This window comes from Triticum aestivum, chromosome 2B, assembly GCF_018294505.1.
Source record: "Triticum aestivum cultivar Chinese Spring chromosome 2B, IWGSC CS RefSeq v2.1, whole genome shotgun sequence".
In the NCBI taxonomy this organism is placed as follows: Eukaryota; Viridiplantae; Streptophyta; class Magnoliopsida; order Poales; family Poaceae; genus Triticum; species Triticum aestivum.
Window position 1 is genome coordinate 316,063,265 of NC_057798.1, and position 16,587 is coordinate 316,079,851.

Genomic DNA, 16,587 nt, shown 5'->3' on the forward strand with positions numbered 1-16,587 from the left:
ATGAGATGCGTGTGCTTCCGGATTTGGGACACGTGAAAGGAGAAGAGACAAGTAGTTTGATGAGTGATCTGGAAAAACATGGATGAGTGGGGAAGGATCTCATGATTTGAGGGATTAATAATTTTGTGCGGGAGAGAGAGGGCGTGGGAGTCTGTCAGTCATCGTCACAACATTTTGCTTCTAAATGGCCCCGCATTCTCTGGTGCATTGTGGTCGCCGTCTTCGATCTCCTTGATGCCCTCTTTGAAGATTGAGGTGGTGCGCATGCTGGGGTGCAGAGAAGCACAAGCGAGAGTGGTCGTCATATAACCTTGGATGGGCATGAATTGTGTGCTCGGGGGAGGGGGGAGTGTGTTTGCAGAGTGTGTGTGTGCGAGATATTGAGAGAAATCAAACCTATGAAGAGAATGTGTGTGTATGTGATGGATAGAAATAAATATATTAGGCTACTGACTTCGAATGTAATGGTTTATACAATTCAATAGTTAGAATCATTAATGAATTCCAAGAAGTATACAAGGTCTATAGTACTTCACAATATGCTCAAAGTCGCATAATCCCAGTCGAATGAAAACCTAAATGCATTTCATAGTTATTACTTTGTAGGATGCAACATAACCAACCATAACTCTACATGATCCATTATAAAAATAACATTTTGAACACATCCCAATGTGTGAATGAAATGTGTAGAGAGAGCTCGCGAAGATGGAGCAGATATGGTGGGAAAGATTGTCTTAATGTGGGTGTGAGAGTAGGATACAAATCTAACAAGAGAGAGAGAGAGAGATGAAGAAGTTAGGTCTGTGTGCATCCGGATTTTGGACACGTGGAAGGAGAGGTGACAACAAGTTTGATAAGAGATCTGGAAAAACATGGATGAGAGGTCAAGGATCTCATGGGTTGAGGGATTGATAATTATGTGCGGGAGAGAGAGGGCATGGGAATCTGTCAGTCATCGTCACAACATTCTTGCTTCTAAATGGCGCCGCATTCTTTGGTGCATTGTGGTCGCCGTCTTCGATCTCCTTGATGCTCTCTTTGAAGATTGAGGTGGTGCGCATGCTGGGGTGCAGAGAAGCACAAGAGAGAGTGGTCGTCATCTAACCTTGGATGGGGATGAATTGTGTGCTCGGGGGAGGGGGAGTGTGTGTGCAGAGTGTGTGCGTGCGAGATATTGAGACAAATCAAACATATGAAGAGAATGTGTGTGTATGTGATGGATAGAAATAAATATATTAGGCTACTGACTTCGAATGTAATGGTTTATACAATTCAATAGTTAGAATCATTATTGAATTCCAAGATGTATACGAGGTCTATAGTACTTCACAATATGCTCAAACTCGCATAATCCCAGTCAAATGAAAATCTAAATGCATTTCATAGTTATTACTTTGTAGGATGCAACAAAACCAGCCATAACTCTACATGATCCATTATAAAAGCAACATTTTGAACACATCCCAATGTGTGAATGAAATGTGTAGAGAGAGCTTGAGAAGATGGAGCAGATAGGGCTGGAAAGATTGTATGTATGTGGGCGAGTGAGTACGAGACAAACGTAGCAAGAGAGAGAGAGAGAGAGAGAGAGAGAGAGAGAGAGAGAGAGAGAAAGAGAGGAAGAAGTTAGGTCTTCGAGAAAGATGGAGACATGTAATATACATGAGATGCATTCGCATCCGGATTTTGTACACGTGGATGGAGAAGAGATAACGGGTTTCATGAGAGAGCTGGAAAAACATGGAAGAGAGGGGAAGGATCTCATGGGTTGAGGGATTGATAATTTTGTGCGGGAGAGAGAGGGGGGAGGAGTCATTCAGTAGTCATCACATCATCCTGCTTCTAAATGGCCCCACATTCTCTAGTGCAGTGTGGTCGCTGTCTTCGATCTCCTTGATGCCCTCGTTGAAGATTGAGGTGGTGCGCATGCAGGGGTGCGGAGAAGCACACGCGAGGGTGGTCGCCATATAACCTTGGATGGGGATGAATTGTGTGCTCGGGGGAGGGGGAGTGTGTGTGCAGAGTGTGTGTGTGTGCGAGATATTGAGACAAATCAAACCTATGAAGAGAATGTGTGTGTATGTGATGGATAGAAATAAATATATTAGGCTACTGACTTCGAATGTAATGGTTTATACAATTCAATAGTTAGAATCATTGTTGAATTCCAAGATGTATACGAGGTCTATAGTACTTCACCATATGCTCAAAGTCGCATAATCCCAGTCAAATGAAAATCTAAATGTATTTCATAGTTATTACTTTGCAGGATGCAACAAAACCAACCATAACTCTACATGATCCATTATAAAAGCAACATTTTGAACACAACCCAATGTGTGAATGAAATGTGTAGAGAGAGCTCACGAAGATGGAGCAGATATGGTGGGAAAGATTGTCTGTATGTGGGTGAGAGAGTAGGAGACAAATCTAACAAGAGAGAGAGAGAGAGAGAGAGGAAGAAGTTAGGTCTGTGAGAAAGTTGGAGACATGTAATATACGTGAGATGCATGTGCATCCGGATTTTGGAAACGTGGAAGGAGAAGTGACAACAAGTTTGATGAGAGATCTGGAAAAACATGGATGAGAGGGGAAGGATCTCATGGCTTGAGGGATTGATAATTTTGTGCGGGAGAGAGAGGGCGTGGGAGTCTGTCAATCATCGTCACAACATTCTGGTTCTAAATAGCGCCGCATTCTCTGGTGCATTGTGGTCGCCGTCTTCAATCTCCTTGATGCTCTCTTTGAAGATTGAGGTGGTGCGCATGCTGGGGTGCAGAGAAGCACAAGCGAGAGTGGTCGTCATATAACCTTGGATGGGGATGAATTGTGTGCTCGGGGGAGGGGGGAGTGTGTTTCCAGAGTGTGTGTGTGCGAGATATTGAGACAAATCAAACCTATGAAGAGAATGTGTGTGTATGTGATGGATAGAAATAAATATATTAGGCTACTGACTTCGAATGTAATGGTTTATACAATTCAATAGTTAGAATCATTGTTGAATTCCAAGATGTATACGAGGTCTATAGTACTTCACAATATGCTCAAACTCACATAATCCCAGTCAAATGAAAATCTAAATGCATTTCATAGTTATTACTTTGTAGGATGCAACAAAACCAGCCATAAATCTGCATGATCCATTATAAAAGCAACATTTTGAACACATCCCAATGTGTGAATGAAATGTGTAGAGAGAGCTTGAGAAGATGGAGCAGATAGGGCTGGAAAGATTGTATGTATGTGGGCGAGTGAGTACGAGACAAACGTAACAAGAGAGAGAGAGAGAGAGAGAGAGAGAGAGAGAGAGAGAGAGGAAGAAGTTAGGTCTTTGAGGAAGATGGAGACATGTAATATACGTGAGATGCGTCCGCATCCGGATTTGCACACGTGGATGGAGAAGAGATAACGGGTTTCATGAGAGAGCTGGAAAAACATGGAAGAGAGGGGAAGGATCTCATGGGTTGAGGGATTGATAATTTCGTGCGGGAGAGAGAGGGGGGAGGAGTCATTCAGTAGTCATCACATCATCCTTCTTCTAAATGGCCCCACATTCTCTAGTGCAGTGTGGTCACTGTCTTCGATGTCCTTGATGCCCCCGTTGAAGATTGAGGTGGTGCGCATGCAGGGGTGCGGAGAAGCACACGCGAGAGTGGTCGCCATATAACCTTGGATGGGGATGAATTGTGTGCTCGGGGGAGGGGGAGTGTGTGTGCAGAGTATATGTGTGTGTGCCAGATATTGAGAGAAATCAAACCTATGTAGAGAATATGTGGGTATGTGACGGAAATAAATAAATTTATTAGGCTACTAACTTTGAATGTAACGGTTTATACAATTCAATAGTTAGAATCATTGTTGAATTCCAAGATGTATACGAGGTCTATAGTACTTCACAATATGCTCAAACTCACATAATCCCAGTGAAATGAAAATCTAAATGCATTTCATAGTTATTACTTTGTAGGATGCAAGAAAACCAACCATAACTCTACATGATCGATTATCAAAGCAACATTTTGAACACATCCCAATGTGTGAATGAAATGTGTAGAGAGAGCGTGCGAAGATGGAGTAGATAGGGCGGGAAAGATTGAGAGAGAGAGATAGGGATAACACACACACAGAGAGAGAGAGGAAGAAATTAGGCATGTGAGAAAGATGGAGACATGTAATATACATGAGATGCATGTGCATCTGGATTTTGTCCAAGTGGAAGTAGAAGACACAACGGGTATGATGAGAGAGCTAGAAAAACCTGGACGAGAGGGGAAGGATCTCGTGGGTTGAGGTATTGATAGTTTTTTGCGGGAGAGAGAGGTGGGAGGAGTTAGTCAGCCGTCGTCACATCATCATGCTTCCAAGTGGCCCCGCATTCTCTAGTGCATTGTGGTCCGCGTCTTCGATCTCCTCAATTCCCTCTTGGAAGATTGACGTGGTGTGCATGCTGGGGTGCAGAGAAGAACCAGTGAGTGGACGCCATATAACCTTTGATGGGGATGAATTGTGTGCTCGGGGGAGGGGCTGGGGGAGTGTGTGTTTAGTGTGTGTGTGTGTGCCAGATATTGAGAGAAACCAAACGTATGTAGAGAATGTGTGTGTATGTGACAGAAACTACATGCTAAATATAGGGTTTTCGTGAAGAGATTGTGCATACGAGATAGAGGGCGATGTGTGAGCCTTGATGTGGGCAGGGGTCAGGTGAGGGTGTCATAATGTGTGCGTTGATGCTTGTGTTACATGCGATCGTGCGAGGGATGGAAGAATCGAGAGATATGGTTGTTGTGTTACGGATGCTCCTCTCTCTCTCTCTCGCACACACAAGTACAAATAGAAGACCGTTCTCTCATGTATACACAACCTATCGGCATCTCTCTATGTCTCACTCACGCATGATCATTTGCACATTCTCACCTCTCTATGTCTTTGTCATACGCACACCGTCTCCACATTGCCCTTCTGCCACAACACACATATGGACACATACACGCGTTCTCTCTCAGTTACACACACATAATCAGTATTAAAAAAACTAGGGTGCACCTAAAATGTCCAAATCCGAATAAGCATGAACTGAAGCTAAATTCATATATATGGAAATATTGTAGCGTGAAGAACTTTTTCAGGAAAAAATATTAGAGTAATATTTGGGGATTATTTTTACACACACAAAAAGGTTCGGTGGATGTCCTTCGTGCGCGACACGGTGACGCACTGTTCAATCGACCACGCAGCTGCAGTGCACGCGCTTAGATAGGATTCCGTATCAATGATGTGCTAACTAATATGGTAGTATTAGCGCTGCCTCGGTCTAATGTTTTTTTAACTAGGCCTCAGTCTAATGTTTACATGTACTAGTACGGTGTTCTTTTAAGTTTGACCAACTCTATATAAAACTAAACTAATCTCCCATACACACACTCATCAATATGCCGCCGCCGCCGTTGCGCATGCCAGCGCCCGCAAACCGTGTCCCTGCCATCCCTATGCCGTGAAGCCGAAGGCTCGCCCGCTCACATCATCTGTAGTACCTCCTTGCGATGCCACCGTGCTGCCAAGCACGCAAGCAGCTGGTGGAGCCGCGTCTATGCCCGCAGTGTATGAAGAGGAGGACGAGCGCGTCCTCCAGCATACCGGTGAGGAGGAGCTAGTGTGTAATTGTCGTCTCCGCCCGCTCGGAGGAGGCACGCATGGTGGCTGTCATGGCAGAAGCCGGTCGCGCCCGTGCCGAGCCCGCAAACCGTGTGCGGACATGGAATCTACCTTCGAGACCTTGAATACCAGGTGGATCCTACAATCTGAAGGAACAATTTGGGTCAGTCGACTCTTGTGAGCGGTTGGATGCAAAATGGACAACCAAAAGGGCTTCTTCAACCTCCGAAATTGATGCACTATTCATCTTCTTTCTCAGGCATCGAGCCGCCAGCCCGCCATAGGCCTAACCGCCTGCCGCCGCCACCCCGCCCTCCCCTGAGCCGCCTGCCACCGCCATGCTGCCCCCACCCCTGCCATCCATTTAACAGCAGGCACGATCCACTTTTTCCAGCGAACTGCATTCCACACCGAACACTAATAATATAGATCATGGGCACCCTGCCACCCTAATAATATAGATACTGGGTTAGCTTCTCTGCCGTCTTGTTCCTTCACTCCGTCGAACTTCTTTCAAAAATTGGCTGACCCAAATTATACTACTAGTATGTATTAAGTATAGTAGGAACACGAAGATACAAGCAGTAATACCAAGTACAAGAAGAATAGTAGTAAGACATACTAGTACTACTATACATACTAAAGAGTTCAAATAACGAGAAAGAACATAAAAATAGTTCTGCTGGGGGCTCAACACAACACACCCCTAAAATAAAACTAAGCAACTAGTTCGCTTGACACTGCAGTCCAACCAACATGAGCAACGGCACTACCACCTTACTTGGAGTCCGACACCACGTCTCGACTTTGTCCTCGTCCCTCTTCCTCTTCACCGACACTTCTTTGCTTGAACCGTACACTGGGCTCTGCTTCTTCATCCAACCCTTGTAGATATTTAAACAAAGGTAGGCATCCGTTGCTCCATACCGGATGTGATCTTTATCCACTATCTTCGAGTCCCATGCAAGATGAAACTCCGGGTGATGTTTCTTCAGTTGAGCATACGAAGGATCAATCATGGCTGCTGCCAGGGTCAGCATTGAAGGCTGAGAGGAGGACACCAGGCTTGCCTTCTGGAGATCGAAGGGCTAGCCTACAAGAGGCCTATCCGACCCAGGACTCTCATATCGTCCATAATGTGTACAGTAATGAGTTTCCACCTTTTGTCCATGAGGAAGAACTCAAATTCCTGGCACCTAACATCGGCATGGCATATGTGGTAGACCAAGCACACGTTATGTACGCAAACCTGGATCATGGCGGGCTTCTTCTTCTCTGCCTCCTTTAGAAGCTTCTTGCTTTCTAGGACTGTGGTGTACTCAACATCTAGCCCAACGACCCACTCATCCTTTGAACTTTTGAACATGCATAGGAAGCGAGCAAGGCATGCTTCCACCATCATGGATCTATGGGTGTAGATGACGATGAACTCATCGTCGGTTATGGTTCTAGCCTGGTACTCAGCGGCGATCATGGATATTTTGGAGGCGGGTTTGGAAAAGATGAACTCATGTAATGTGAAAGGACGGGACGACTTGGAGCGAACTGTTGTAAGGTAGAAGACGGGGACGACTAGGGCGTGCGTACGGCGTGGGGTGGTCGGTTACCCGGTCGATAAACGGCTGCATGGCCCCAAAGAGTTCTCGAGTACTATGCGGGACCCACAAGATGTCATGTCTACTAGACCCATATCGTACGCCTGATAGTATAGCTTCTGCGTGTTCGCACGCCATGCATGTGCGTGCATGTAACTTCACTTAATTCCGTCAACCGTCGCGCCTCCCACGACCTTCGCCTCCCTTGCCCGGTCGCGCACCTTGAGACTTCGGACAACTATAAATGAGCATTTTTGCCTACTCCGCATGCATGATACTCCCTCTAGTCCTTTTTACTCCGCGTAAGATTTGTGTCAAGTCAAAGTTTGCAAAGTTTTTGACCAAATTTATACTAAAAATATCAATATCTACAATACCAAATATATATTTTATGAAACTGCATTTCATAATGAGTATACAATTATTGATTTGACATTGTCAATGTTGATACATTTTTCTATAAGTTTCGTCAAAGTAGAGGTACATTGACTTCAGACAAAACTTATATGCACAATGCAGACTAGTTCCTCCGTCCAGGTGCGTGCCATGTCCTATCTAGTCATCACAACAAGGTTAGCTATTAGAGTACTATTACCTCCCTTCTAGTTTAAAGGGCTCGATTCAAAAATTTCAGCTACTCTTACCAAGATAGAGGCCGTGGAATAGTTTTTGTACTCTACAAAAGTACTCAATTAATGATCTCGTTCTTCACCAAAAAAATGTGTTTACCAATGCATTATCGTATTGCATGCATGCATGCATGAACACTAGTAAATGACATAGATTTTTACATGCATTAGTTAATATTCTCTTTAGGCTACTCATAGTGGAAAGTACTGTCATATACTAGTATCATGTGCATGATACTAGTCTATGATACAAGACTACATTTATAGTGCCATGCATGTCACAAAGTAGCATAGTATTTAACTGGATACGGTTTCCCTCAATTATTTTTTAGATGATACGGTATCTACCTATGTTACTCTAACTGAGGGAGTCCTGGATTAGGGGGTATCCGGACAGCCGGACTGTGTACAACGTCCAGACTATTGAAGCATGAAGATACAAGACTGAAGACTTCGGCCCGTGTCCGGATGGGTCTCTCCTTTGTGTGGAAGGCAAGCTTGGCAATCCGGATATTATATTTCCTTCCTTGTAATCGACTCCATGTAAACCCTAGCCCTCTCCGGTGTCTATATAAACCGGAGAGGTTGGTCCTTAGAAGGCCGATCACAATTACAATCATATCATCATAGGCTAGCTCTTACAGTTTAGCCTCTACGATCTCGTGGTAGATCTACTCTTGTACTACCCATATCATCAATATTAATCAAGCAGGAAGTAGGGTTTTACCTCCATCGAGAGGGCCCGAACCTGGGTAAACATCTGTGTCCCTTGCTTCCTGTTACCATCAGCCTTGACGCACAGATTGGTACCCCCTACCCGAGATCCGCCGGTTTTGACACCGACATTGGTGCTTTCATTGAGAGTTCCTCTGTGACGTCGCTGCAAGGCTCGATGGCTCGTCTCATCATCAAGGACGACATTACCTCGGAGGGAGCTCTGGCTGTAGGCCAGACGCTCCGACTCGGCGGCTTTATCATGGCTGCCCTATCGGCGGTAGTACCGACGATGGCCTCTCGAGTCATCAATTATAACCTCCGCGTCAGTTCAGAACTTGCCGAACAGATGGATCCAATGGGGCTCTCCTCCCTTAATGAACTCTTGGATTGCATCGCCACTCTGGGAGTCGCTACGAACTATGACCAGGTTGGGCTTAAACACGACCGAAGGGACATCAGGTCCCCGCCGGCCACCCATGAGGTAGCGATAGTGGAGGAATCACGCGCGGATTGTCCCTCAACTTTGAGGACGAATTATGTTCGGATTGCCGAACTTCTTGAGCCGAAAACCTGCTCAAAGGGAAACATGACCCAAGCCCCGGACTTAGAATCGGGCACTGGCCTAAGGAATTGGGCGGTGTCCCGGATTCTGAGCTGTTAAGCTAGGGACCGCCCGCGCCCTTGGGCGTTAGATCGGACCACAATCCGGATTCTATTAACAACACCTATCTGGACTTAAAATGTCTCTCCCGCATCAGGCAAGAGCCCCAGGAAACGGTACACCATTACTGGGCCAGATTCCACCTTGCGCTTAACAAGGTCAAGGACTGCGGCGAGGAGAACATGGTCTCACTCTTCTGCAAAAACTGCACAGACGAAGGGCTCCTCAATGCTATAAGCCGCCGCGACATAGTACGGTTCACGGACTTGACAAACATAGTACAGAAGTACTGTGCGATGGAGAGCGCTTGGAAGACCCAGCCAGAATTTTGGGATAGTACTGCTCTCACCAAGACCTTTGTCCGAACTAAACGGACAAACTCTCGTAAGTCGTCCGATCCAATCCCCAAGAAACCAAAGCCCACCCCAGGGTGGGGATCCGTATTGGAAGAATGGCTCGACGGGCCATGTAAGCTCCATAGCACTCCGGATACAATACCAACTCATAGCCTTAGGGCATGTTGGATACTCCGGCAGGTGGCAAAAAGTGGCGAGGATCTTCTTGTAAGCCATAAAGCGGAACAACATCCTGCCAGCGGACACAATACGGTACTAACAGTCTTTGAGACTTTTGCCTCGAACAACAGGCACAAGCGAGCTCATCGAAGCTCTGCGGAAATTTGCCATGTGGCAAAGATAAACCCCTAGAACAACACTGCTATAACTTTCAATGCCAGTGACGAACCTCGATTCCAGACTGTCCGGGCACCGTCCGTTTTGGTCCTTAGCCCAATCGTGGACGGCATTCGGCTCACCAAAGTACTCATGGACGGCGGAAGCGGGTTAAACTTGATATATGAAGAAACGCTCAGCAAAATGGAAATTGATAAAGGCCGCATTGAGCAAAGCTGCACCACCTTCAGGGGAATCATCCCTACTCAGGAAGCGCGGTGTGCGGGAAAAATCATACTCCATGTGGTATTCGGCCCCCCGGAGAATTACAGGTCCGAAGAAATCACATTCCAAGTGGCTCCCTTTAGCAGCGGATACCACGCCCTTCAAGGGCGGGACGCTTTTACAAGCTTTCAAGATGTACCCCCTTACGGGTACATGAAGCTTAAAATGCCCGGACCCAACGGAATCATCACTCTAGCCAGTGATCCGGATGTCGCACTTCACGCCGAAAATAAAAGCGCAACACTAGCCCTGCAAGCATTATTTGAAGCCCTAGCAGCCGAAGAGTTAACAACACTGCGGGCCACCGTGGACAGGGACGATGTGATACTTGACAAACGACCCAAGTCCACCTCATTTAAACTTGTAGACGAGATAGTCAAATTCCAAGTCCACCCAACGGACCCCACGAAGACAGGATCCATTGGGACACAGATGAGCCCCGTGATGGACGCTGCACTGTGAGATTTCTTACGCGAGAATTGAGACATTTTCGTCTGGCACCCTTCGGACATGCCAGGCATCCCATGTCAGCTGGCCGAACATAGCCTTAATATACTAAAGGGATACAAACCGGTCAAACAGACCCTAAGGTGGTTTTCAGAACCCAAACGGCAAGCCATGGGAGAAGAGCTAGCCAAGCTGCTTGAGGCCGGATTCATTAGAGATATTAAACATCCGGATTGGCGGGCAAATTTGGTAATGGTACTAAAAAAAGACAAATGTTAGTGCTTATGCGTCGACTTCAAAGACCTCAACAAGGCTTGCCCCAAGGATCCCTTTCCCCTCCCTCGCATTGATCAAATCATCTATGCCACAGCTGGACACAACTCGCTGTGTTTTCTCGACGCATACTCCGGATACCATCAAATAAAGATGACAGAGTCTGACCAAGCTGCAACAGCTTTTATAACGCCATATGGCCCTTTTTGCTTCAACACTATGCCTTTCGGGCTCAAGAATGCTGGTGCGACCTATCAATGCATGATTCAAACATGCCTGGAAAAACAAATTGCTAAAACAGTGGAAGCATATGTGGATGACGTAGTCATAAAAACTAGACACGTTGAAAACCTAATAGATGACTTGAGGCTTACATTCGATAACCTCCGGACATACGACATCAAGTTGAATCCAGAAAAATGTGTTGTCGGTGTCCCCTCGGGGAAGCTACCGGGATTCATTGTTTCCAATAGAGGAATCAAAGCGAATCCAGCAAAAATACGAGCTCTGTCGCTGTTGGCTATACCAACAGACCTCAAGCACATCCAGAAGCTAGCTGGATGTGTGGCCGCTTTGAGCCGCTTTATATCCAGGCTAGGAGAAAAGGCTTTGCCTCTTTACCGCCTCCTTCAGCGCATCGAACACTTCATATGGACGGATGCAGCCGCGGCCGGACTCGATGAGATAAAGACCTTATTGGCCAGTAATCCAGTCCTAACAGCGCCAAACATCGGCAAACCTATGCTACTATACATAGCTGCAACACATCAAGTGGTAAGCGCAGTGCTCGTCGTCGAACGAGAGGTGAACGGATAAAAATTCCCACTTGAAAAGCCGGTTTATTACGTATCCACGGTCCTCACCCCATGCAAATCCCGATACCCACATGATCAAAAAATAGCATACGCGGTCTTCATGGCATCCCGGAAGCTAAGACACTACTTTCAAGAGTGTTCGATTACCGTTGCCTCTGAAGTTCCACTCAATGACATAATCAATAACCGCGACGCTACGGGCCGGATTGCTAAATGGGCTGTCGAGCTCCTCCCATCCGACATAACATACAAACTAAGGCGAGCCATTAAGTCACAAGTACTGGCTGACTTTGTCGCAGAATCGACAGAAGTCGAACTCCCTAAAGAGTATGGCGTGTACTCCAACTGGATCATGCACTTTGACGGCTCCAAAATGCTGGCCGGACTGGGAGCAGGGGTAGTCCTGACGTCTCCCACCGGGGACATGGTCCAGTACGTCCTACAAATATTATACACAGACTCCAACAATGCAGCTGAATATGAGGCTCTGTTGCATGGTCTTCGGATAGCAGTCTCTATGGGCATTCAACGCCTGGAAGTGCGCGGGGATTCGAACCTCGTAATATACAAATAAACAGAGAATTTGATGCCAAGGATCCGAAAATGGCGGCCTATTGTAATGCCGTCCTCAAAATGTCAGCTCGGTTGGAGGGGCTCGAGTTCCACCATGTAGCTCGAGAAAACAATCAAGCGGCGGATGTCCTCGACCGCATCGGCGCCAAACGCGACCCTGTCCCACCTAATATATTCCTGGAAAGGCTGTTCAAGCCATCCGTAGTATGGGAAGGGGAGTCCGGCGATACCAGCAGGGATCTGAATACACCCCCAGACTCCGAACAATCAGACATAATCGGAGGCTCTGCCACTGAAATAACATCTTCGGCCCACGAAATCATGGCCGTAATCTCCCCGTGGACCGAGCCTTTCTTGGCCTACCTAAATAGGCACGCTGCATGGTCCGGCGTTCTAAAGCTTACAAAGTCCACGAAGGGGAACTCTACAAGAAAAGCACGACCAGAGTGCTCCAAAGGTGCATCTCCAAAGAGGAAGGGCGGCAACTCCTGGCTGAAATCCATGCCGGACTAGGCAGACACCATGCCGCAGCTCGAGCACTAGTCAGCAAAGCCTTCCGTACAGGTTTCTATTGGCCGACGGCCCGAGCAGACGCACAGGACCTTGTCCAACATTGCGTCGGCTGCCAGCTCTTCGCCAATCAGAGTCATATGCTCCCTACCGCTCTCCCAACAATCCCCATAACTTGGCCCTTCATGGTCTGGGGACTGGATATGGTCGGACCTTTTAAAGGGGGAAGCCATAAGAAAAAATATTTATTGGTCATGGTGGACAAATTCACCAAATGGATCGAAGCCAAACCAGTTAAACCGGCCGAATCCGGACCAGTAATAGACTTCATATCCAGGGTCGTACACCGGTACGGTGTCCCCCATAGCATCGTCACTGGTAATGGCTCAAATTTCACAGCCGATGAAGTGAAAACTTAGTGCGGCAAAATGGGCATTAAGCTCGACTACGCTTCCGTCTACCACCCCCAAACAAACGGCCAGGTCGAACGGGCAAATGGCCTCATCATGAGAGGCATAAAACCCATACTAGTGCGATCTTTAACAGAATCGGATACACACAGGGTAGAGGAGCTCGACTCCGTACACTGGGGGCTGCGGACCACACTGAATCGAACCACCGGATATACACCATTTTTATGGTGTACGGTGCGGAAGCAGTACTACCCTGCGACATAATACATGATTCGCCACGTGTATGCATGTACGAAGAGAAGGAAGCCGAGTTAGATCGGCAGGATAGCTTCGATGCCCTGGAGGAGGAACGCGATGTCGCAAAAGCCCATTCCGCATTCTATCAGCAGTAGGCTCGACGATATCAAAGCAGAGAAGTGCGGGCCAAAACTTACAATATTTGCGAGCTCGTCCTACGCCTACCAGAGAAGAAGAAGGAGAAACTCAAACCAAAGTGGGAAGGTCCCTTCGTCATTGACAAAGTTCTTACTGGAGGAGCGTACCGTCTATGTAATGCATCCGATAACAGACTCGAGCCGAACCCATGGAACGCGGCTAGACTCGGAGATTCTACGCCTAACGCCGAACTCAGTGTTCGTCTCCTCACCCCTCCTTTTTAATTATTCTCCACCTCTTTTTCTCTCCTTTCTCAACCCTTTTTCTCTTCACACAAAGTATTTAATACAGTGCGGACTCCCGGATCATTCCGGCCGTACTACGTGTGTAAGTTGTACCTAGGGGCTTCCTATTTGGAACCTAGACATGATTACTTTAAATGGCTTTTTGCCTCGCATATGCGTTCTTTTTCCATATGTGCCTTTTCTTCACCATTATATGCATAGATATGACTTAAGATGTGGCCAAGCTAGGTTGTCTGGCTCTTTTGTTTATGCCCTACGTTCCCGTTAATTCGGCTAGGGCATAAGGGGAGCACCTCTGCGATTGTTACTACCGGTTAAGCCGGATGTGTACCTCAGACTGGGTGAAGCCGAAAGCTAGTTTCCTTAAGAGAATATTCGATCGGTGAACAAAGGATGTATTCGTTGGTTACAAAAAACCCCAGAAGCTTTGTATCCTGTGCCGTCATTCGCAGTCCGGGCATGTGCATCGACACATGCATTCCCAGGGAAAGGAACCCCTAACAGAACTATTCTCCCTGGAAGATGTTTCTTGCTATCCATGCAATATAACATAACTAGTTGGGTACTTGTCTATTCAAGCACTTATGACCCCTACGCCTGGTCTCCACGCATACCCCGGTTCTTGTATAACCGAGCGGGTATTCGGACACACCCCGGACTATAGGATCCAGGGGCTGAAGCGAAAAGGTCTGCCATGACAAATGATTTCAATACGGCTAGGTGCTATTTATGCCAATTAAATTACAAAGTCACTGAGACTGACTATACTCCTCCTCTATACCATCTAACATGCTATCTAGCCTACAGTCTTCTTGAGAATACTTAGCGGCTAACGCTACCTGGTCATATACCAGCCTCACGGGAATTTCTTGCCCATCCGGCCTCGCCGGTCCTACTTTGGCCATATGGTTTTTGGTCCAGCTTGGTGTAGCACATCTTCACCATGGCCCAGGCTTCTCTTGCTCCTTGCCGGCATGCTGATATCTTCCATAGACGGAAGCGCCGCCGGGCTCCTTGAAGCAGGTCCGCAAGCTCCCCCATGCCATTCGGCAGGAGGCTTGATGGCCACAAGGCCTGAGCAACGCCGTGCATCACTTGCCGAGCATGCTCGTGCAACTGCACAAGTTCTTGCAGCAAATCACCAGCAGATGAGGGCATCTCCTCTTCAGGGCGACCCATTAAGATTCCTGCAGGCAAAAATTTTCTCAAAAAACTTCCTTGCCGAACTATCACACAGTTTGCTTGAGCTCTTACCATAAATGCTGCGTTGGAGCTTTCTGTTCTCCTTCACGGAGTCGGCCAGTTGAGCGCGGGCGTCCTTTAATTCCACATCCAGACGAATATTGGCATCTTGTAGCTTGTTCTTCTCTTGCATCACCTGCGTAAGGATGCGCTCACCAGCCTTTAGCTGCCGTTGGAGATACGAGTCGTCACCCATTATGCCCTCCGGATTTACCCCGGGATTGTCTGCAGAATTTTCTGTTAGACTAACCGCACCAGCCATTTCCTAACTGGTACAGCTACGTATCATGGAAACAAGTATTACCAGAGGGAGCCTTTCGAGATCCCTCTAACTTGGCTACCGCATCAGTCAGCTAGGCCTTGCATGCCTCCAGCTCCCGCGCCAATTGTTCATTCTTGTCCACAAGGACCTGTGCATATATTGATCCTGCAAATAGTTATCCCAACTATTCCAAGTCTCAGGGGATACTACTATACATACTTATCAAAATTTCTTACCCGTATGTCTTTGGTATGCTGGTTTGTCGCTTGGGCAAGCCTGCCTCGAGCAGCTCGGACATATGCGTCCGCCAAATTGAAGGCATTAAAAGCCTCTTCAGAAAAGTTGTTGTTCCGAAGCACGGCCCTCCGGTGCCGGTGATTCATGGCGCTCTTCACTTTGGAGTTTCTGGCCGAACACATATCCGCATCCTCCGTCAGGGGGTTATGCGGTGCTGACCTCGTGTTCGCCTCCGCCCCCGAAGCTAGTACTGGAACCCAGCTGGTGGAGGCATGATTGGTGGGGTCCCCGGATATTGTCCGGTTATTCCTCTTCCTGCCAGACACAAAGGGCGCTGTCATATTTCAAATTCTGTAAATTATAGGACATGTCATTACTTTACCTCTGTAGCGGTGTGTCAACCCTCACCGCCTTCCTCTTGAGCCTGCCCGATCCGGACGCCCATGGTTGATGAGTCCCTAGGGGCTCGGCCCCTCGCTCCGGCTGTCGTTTCTGCAAATAGAACGGCACCTCAAGGGTAAATTATAATACCTGGGGGGAGTCCTCTTTGGAGGATAGGGTTTTTTAGCTCAGCTTACACGCGACGCGAGGAGCAGTCCAGGATAGTCAGCCGTAATGGCCACTAGGGCGCCATCCCAGCTCGCCTGATAAAATACCCCGTTGACAAGCTCCACAGTAATATCCGGATCTACTTTGAGTCCCGAATCTAGGGCCCTTCCAGGGTCCTATGGTTGCGGGGAGGGGCTGAAGATTCCTTCTACATCCCTCCTCAGTTCTTGCTCAGAAGCATTGATGCAAGTAATCTCAGCGGAAGGACGCTGGAGTAAGCGAAGCTGGGAAAAGAATGGCAACTTACCCACTCTGGGGGGTTGTACATGGAGAATCCGTCCCACGTTTTTATGTGGAGGAATTCCTCCTCTTC